General features: G+C 34.8%; 1 long non-coding RNA gene across 1 annotated transcript; it reads right to left on the reverse strand.

Moving 5' to 3' along the window:
* Window positions 1–244: 244 nt before the first annotated feature.
* Window positions 245–6745, reverse strand: LOC118594733. The gene is made up of 3 exons (XR_004946410.1): window positions 6627–6745; window positions 5613–5729; window positions 245–2099 (listed from the first exon to the last, which is right to left on the reverse strand). It is a non-coding gene; the product is annotated as an uncharacterized LOC118594733 (long non-coding RNA).
* Between the last annotated feature and the right edge of the window lie 216 nt (window positions 6746–6961).

Genomic DNA, 6961 nt, shown 5'->3' on the forward strand with positions numbered 1-6961 from the left:
GTTGATGGCCATATTTCAATGTGCTAAAATATCTAACTTTAAAATTGATTTAAAAAATTTTAAGGGCCAAGTATCAAAAGGATTAAATATTTCTTTCAATGATAAATAATGTAATTGAATGTATAGAACAGTGCTTCTCAACATTCCTTAAGGCTGTGGCCCTTTATTATTTCTTCATGCTCTAGTGACCTTCTAACCATAAAATTATTTTTTTTACTACTTCATAACTGCAATTTGGTTACTGTTATGAATTGTAATATAAATATCTGTTTTACAATAGTCTTAGGTGACCTCCATAAAAGGGTAGTTGGACCTCAAAGGGGTCACAATCCACAGGTTAAGAACCACTGATGTAAAAGATTCAGAAACTAGTACAAGCAAAGACATTCTTTGTGTCTCTTCTGTTTCAAAATTTATCAAAGATCCTATGGATGAAACTAGAACCATACAGTATACTAAGAGTTCAAAAATCATCTTCTAGAGTCCAAATCTGCCACAGGTTTTATGCACTGTAACTATTTACTGGGGTACACTTTAATAATTAGCCCTTGGTACTGTTGTACTACAAGAACAGATTCCTGGTTGCAACAATACGATTTATAAATCTGGAGTCTTACAGAAAAAGTTTTATGACCCCTAACACAAACTGACAAGTTGTATTATCTTCTGTTTCAAGCACTGTCACTCTGTATGATTAAAATCAAGATCAATATGAACTTGGAAAATGTTAACATAGGAGATTAACTGAAATACATTAACTTTGCTATTAAAGAAGGAACTCCACTGCATATAAATTAAATGTGTATTAGAAAAAGAACATAGGACATACCTCAGAATCCAGCTGATATGTCATAATAATATAATGAGACATGTGTTGTACTACAAATTTATGAGTTTAAAAAAATTCATTAAGTCTTCTGTTTTCTGCTATATTTTGTCCCACTTGAGTTGCAAATACAAAACTGAGGTTGCCAGCCTTGGATAGAAATCACCTTTTTCCACTGGTAAACCAGAAAAACTTTCAAAGAAAGGAATTATTAAGCAAGCTTAAAATATCTGGTGCTTGAGTTATCATGGCTCATCCATAACTCCAGCTCCAGGGGATCTGACTTTGATTTCTGACCTCTACATACACCTAACATGAACATACTTATGTAAGGGCATACACATGCACATACTTTAAAAATTCTTAGCAGTTGTTTTTACTCATAACAATTATTAAAGCAGGTTGAGAAATGCAGATAGTAATTTCCTGATGAACAGTATGGCTTATGGCCTAGAAATAGACAATTAATATTTAAAATAAATAGTACTTTATGACTTCACTTAATTTAAGCAGGAACAAGTAAAAATCAATACACTGTGTAATAAACTCAAATCTCTTTGAAACAGTGAGGTTTTACCCTCACCTGAAGGGACATAGGTGATACCAATAGTGATGAGAGCATCTCCATGGCTCTACTCAACAATGCAAGAACATTTCTCTACATACTCATACTTGCAATTGTATTGAAGTCTGCAGTTGTGGTATTGGAGAAAAGACAAACCACAGAGACCCATTTTCCTGCCCCAGACAGAGGCCAGTAATGCCAGTAAAACAGAAACCAGAGGAGGGTCTTCCCTAGAGAACACCAGTGTGGAAGATGATCTTCTTTGGGGACTGCCTAAAATTTGAGGTTCTTGTTTAAAGAAGGAGGAAAACACCTCACAAATGATAACAAAACTGGTATACAGGGAAACTCAATTAGTCAGAAAACCTTGTTATCATCTGAAGTATCATAAAAATATGTGTACATTAATTATACTACTTACTCATAAAAGTCCTTTCCATTTAAAAAGTAAAATATGAATAAGAGAAGAGGTAACATACACTATGAGAGTACAAGATATACTGAAAGTAGAAGTACTGAACATTCCAGTCAATTACTTGCCAAAAGCAGATCTTTTCTATTCCACTGAAGTCTTCTATACAAGTTGTGAGATGATAAGGGTTGAATAAGACTCCAGAAACAGTAAATACAATAAATGTATTAGGGAGATCTTGTAGATAAAACCTCTTCCGAAGGTATATTTGGTGTATTTGTCAAGATGGCCTCCACCTGGGAGAGTACAGAAATGTAGATTATAAGTAAAAAGAATAACATGTTACCTGGTTTCCAATGGATAGATAGAAATCATCCTCAAGATTTTACCAGAACTCCATAAAAGCAGCTTCTAATTCTAAATTCAATGAAAATTACTCTATAAAAATTATTGCTATCATTTTATTTCTTATTCTGAATAATTTCTACGTTATTTAATCACTTATTAATTTTTGGACCTAACATTTCCTATATACGTTCTTCGTTAGCTGCTAATCTGTTAAAATATGCGTTATATCCAATAATATTTTATGGAAATATATTCCCAAAATCAAAATCCCAACATAAGGGACTCCACAGCAAAAGGATTATATATATTATATATTTCTGGCAACTGAGGATGCATACAGGAATCCCTGTCTCTGAGAAAAACAAAAACAAAACACATATCCATTGTCTCTGAATTCCTAAAAGCTTCTTGTGCAATTTCTGCTGATTCTAATTGCATTGGTTTGAATAAAAATGCCTATCTGCTGCCATGCCAGTCATGGGCTTACCCTCTGAAACAGTAAGGTCCTCCTAAATAGTTGCTTTTAAAGGTCTTCTTATTCATGGTATTTTGTCATAGCAATTAAAAAATAACTAAGACAGAAGTTGGTATCAGGTGTGAGGTATTGCTATGATAAGACTTACTATACTGTTTTTCAGAAGAATGTGTAAGAATTTGAATATTTGGATATGGCAAGTAGTTGGATGATGAAAGCAGGGCTTACCAGGCCATATTACTAGAAGTTTGGAAGATAATAGTGCACAGGGCAGTGTGGCCCATGGAGTCCTATCACAAGGTTTTACAGGGAACTAATATTAGTAACTTGGCTAGAGACCATTGTGTGATATTTTGGCAAAGAATTTATTTTTTTCCTTTCTACTAACAATCTTCCTGAGACTAAATTGAAAAATAATAGATTAATTTCTTTGGCAGAGGAGATTTCAAGACTCTTATGCAAGTCCACAAAGGAAAAGAGCAAACAGATTAAAAGTTATAAATGTACAATTTGAAAAGAAAAAGAGCACCAGAAAATTTAATGTTGGAGCTAAGGCTGTACTGAAAAATAAGACACCTGAAGGGAATGAAATAAAGGGTATTAATGCCCTCAGGGAAGGATTCTACCTTCAACTTGTAAAAGGAAAAGACCTAAGGAATGTTCTAACAAGCAACAACAAATCAAAACTTATGCAAATATAATCCTAAGAAAGGCCAAGTTCTACCTCAAGAGAGCAGCTGAACTGGAGAGTGAAATGTGGTTCTGGCTTTAGAGTAAATAGGTCTTGAGATCTTCCTCTATAGTTATGAAAAGCTGTTGAGAACAGACTTATGGCAGTGGAGTGCCTGTATGGAGGTCCTGAGAGGGCATTGCATGAAGCTAACCCCAGGATATTGGAGGTGTCAGAGCCATGGGGTACTTGTCAAGTAGGTCTTTAGACAGAAAGTGGAACTAGCCCAAGAGAAAGGGATATATTTCAGTCAATTGATCTGGGAGGAGAAAGACATGTGAGCCCTTTGACATAAGATATGGAATTAAAAGAGTTGGGGTTTGCTCTGCTGGGTTTCAGTTTTACTTTGATACAGCATTTCTTCACTATGCCTTCATCCCTGTCTTTCTGGTAAGATAATATACATTCTGTGGAATTGTTTGTTAGAAGTGTATAATTTGAGTTTTGATATTTATTTTACAGGACTTTTAAATAAGAGAATGCCTAGAGTTTCATATGAGACTTTGGACTTTTAAACTGTGTTAAGACTGTCAAAGACTATGGAGAGTTTTGAAGTTCAACTAAATTTTGAATTATGATATAACCAGAAGTTTATGTGGGCCAGGGACCAGAATGCAGTGGTTTGAAGGAGCAGAGCTCCCACGGGCTCATATATTTGAATTCTTGGTCCCTGTTAATCCCACCAGGCAAGAATAAGATCATTACCACAAAATTTGAGCCAAATTTTAGTAAGCTTTATTAAACATTGGGTAGAACAATGGACAGAGGCCAGATCCATACCCTGCATTCCCAGAGTATGTCAGTAGATTAGTCAGGGGTTTATAAAGGCAAAAACTTCAAGGTTGTGAACTATGTACTTTCTGCCTTCATCCATTTGGGAGCAAGCACACATCCTGAATACTTCTGCCTCCAAACCTCCTGACTACATGTGATCAAGCATGTCCTGTGCAGTTGGGCCAACAGACTTTGTTTACAAAATGAAATGTTTGGCTTGTTATCTTACATGAACAATAGCCCCAGCACTCTAGGAAGTTATCTTTCCTTAGGCAAGTGGGCCTTACAGATTAGAGGCATTTTTGGTTTATAGATCTCTTAAGCACAGTAATTTAAAGTTAAATCATAACTTTTTCATAACATCCCCAGGTGGTAGAACTGCTGAGCAATGATTAAGAGATGTGGCCTTTTTGGAGGAGGTGTGTTCTTGGTGGTGAGTTTGGATTATTCAAAAGTCCTGGCCATTCTCAGATACTTCTCTGCCTTCTGCTAATGGATCAAGTTGTAAGATCTCAGCTACTACTCCAACACCATGTCTGCCTGTTTGCTGCCATTCTTTCTTGTGTTATGGTCATAGACTAACCCTCTGAACTGTAAGTTCTCAGTAAATTATTGCCTTTATAAGTTCCCTTGGTCATGTTGTGTTTTTTTTCACAGCAATTGAAAATTAACAAAATCACTAAGGATAAGAAAGCACTTGTATTTCAAATATCAATTTCATAGAATGCTGTCCCATCATAACAAATTATTTTTTATTAAAATATTTGATAAATATATAGGCCATGATATATGTTTATAAGAAAAAAACGTTTTGGACAACTAAGACAATGATTTTGTTTATTTGTTTTCTTTTTCAAGACTGGGTTTCTTTGTAACCCTGGCTGTTATGGAACTCTCTCTGCAGACCAGGATGTCCTCAAACACAGAGATCCACCTGTTTCTACCTCCTGCATGCTGGTATTAAGGGTGTGTGCCACCCATACCCAGCCAAGTAATTATTTACAATCAATGTAGACAAAAGAACATCTTAAATATCATAATATATGCCTTCAAGATCTTACCTATAACTGATATGTATTTGGTGTTTGCTTTTAAAGGAAGCTTGTGAGAAGAAATTAAATCATGTTTGAAAATTCTTAAAGAATTTTCATTTATTCATCAAATAAAAGAGTACTGGCAATCTACTTTTACAGCAGGAACTATGTACTACCCAATACAGTTACTAACATTGGGATTCATGCACATGGCACTAATATTCAACGTTCAACTCCCCTGTGCCACATCTAGCAAACATTACATCCCACTATCTTTTTGACATATGTTTATACATCATTCAGTTTTTCTTTACCTGCTTCCCAGTTTTCCTCTATTCATCCACCATTGGTATATTCTTAAACATTTATTGATAAATTTAGAAAAATTAAATTTTCCCAGTATACAGATAAAAGATTAGAGACCCTGTATGGATAATATCATCATCACCTTTTTTGTTGTTGAGATGTGGAGAAGAGGTCTCAGTGTTGCCAAGATGACCTCAAAATTTCAGTCTTCCTATATTAAGTCTTGAGTAGTCAGGACTAGAGTTGTGCAACACTATTCCTGGATTATATGCAAATAAAAGTTTATGGACATAATAGAAAATATAAGTCAAAATGCATATAATGCTTTTATAAAAACTAAATCAAAATTTAAAAAACTTGTACTTCTTCTACTAAGGCTGACAATCACTTCACAATTTGATATTTTGTATATTTAATGAAATTCAAATAGCATATATTCTATCTTCAAATATTGTAAACATATCAGATTGAATATATTAGATAAAAATTTATAAATTGTACAACAAATGTACTGATGCCTGTGGGCTCTATCAGAGAATTATGTCTACAAAAATAAATCCTCCAATTTAGATGGACATGGAAGTGACAGGCTATAAAGTATCTGAAAGTATGACTTATTTTTTGAGAGAGGTTTCTCGATGTAACATAGCCTATTCTTGAATCAAAAAATAGAACTTCATAAGCCTCCCTGTATCTTAACTTACAGGTATGCACCAACATACTCAGCTTAAACTCTTATTCTTATATTGAAAACATTTTAGTAGAGCTGTAGAAAATATGAAAGAAAAATGGCACATACTATGACAAGAATACAATCATAAAGTTGTTGACTGGCATAAACAAAATCCAAGAGTACCCAAATTGTTATGATTTTATGCATTTTTTAGTATTGCTATTTTTATACATATTCTGACTCTATTACAGCCTAAACTGGAATTCAATATACATCTCAGACTTTCTTGGAATTCTCAGTGCTCATTCAAACTCAGCATCCTGAACACTGGGATTAAAGGTGAAAGCCACCATGCCATGAGTATTATATACATTAATATGGCCTTGAACTCTTATAATCCTCCTAAAACAATTTCCTGAGTACTGGAAATAGGGGTGTTGGCTATGATGCCAGATTCTAAATTATTAAAATATCAAAGTTTACCTTTGTCTTAGGGTGTAGTACTTCATTTGGTAGAGTAGTTATCCAGCCTTCAGGAATCTCTGAGTTTGAGCCCCAGAACCACATAAACCTGGCGCTGTAATAAGTGATAGTAATCCCAGAGTCCTCCTAAAGTAGGGGCAGAGGAATCAAAAGTAAAATGGTTATCCTTTGCTATACAGTTCATTAAAGGTTAGCCTGTGACATACAAGAATATTCTCAGCTGGGCAGTGGTGGCACATGCCTTTAATCCCAGCACTCAGGAGGCAGAGCCAGGTAGATCTCTATGAGTTCAAGGCCAGCCTGGGCTACTAAGTGAGTTCCAGGCCAGGCACAAA

The sequence above is a fragment of the Onychomys torridus genome, chromosome 1, assembly GCF_903995425.1.
Source record: "Onychomys torridus chromosome 1, mOncTor1.1, whole genome shotgun sequence".
Classification (NCBI taxonomy): domain Eukaryota; kingdom Metazoa; phylum Chordata; class Mammalia; order Rodentia; family Cricetidae; genus Onychomys; species Onychomys torridus.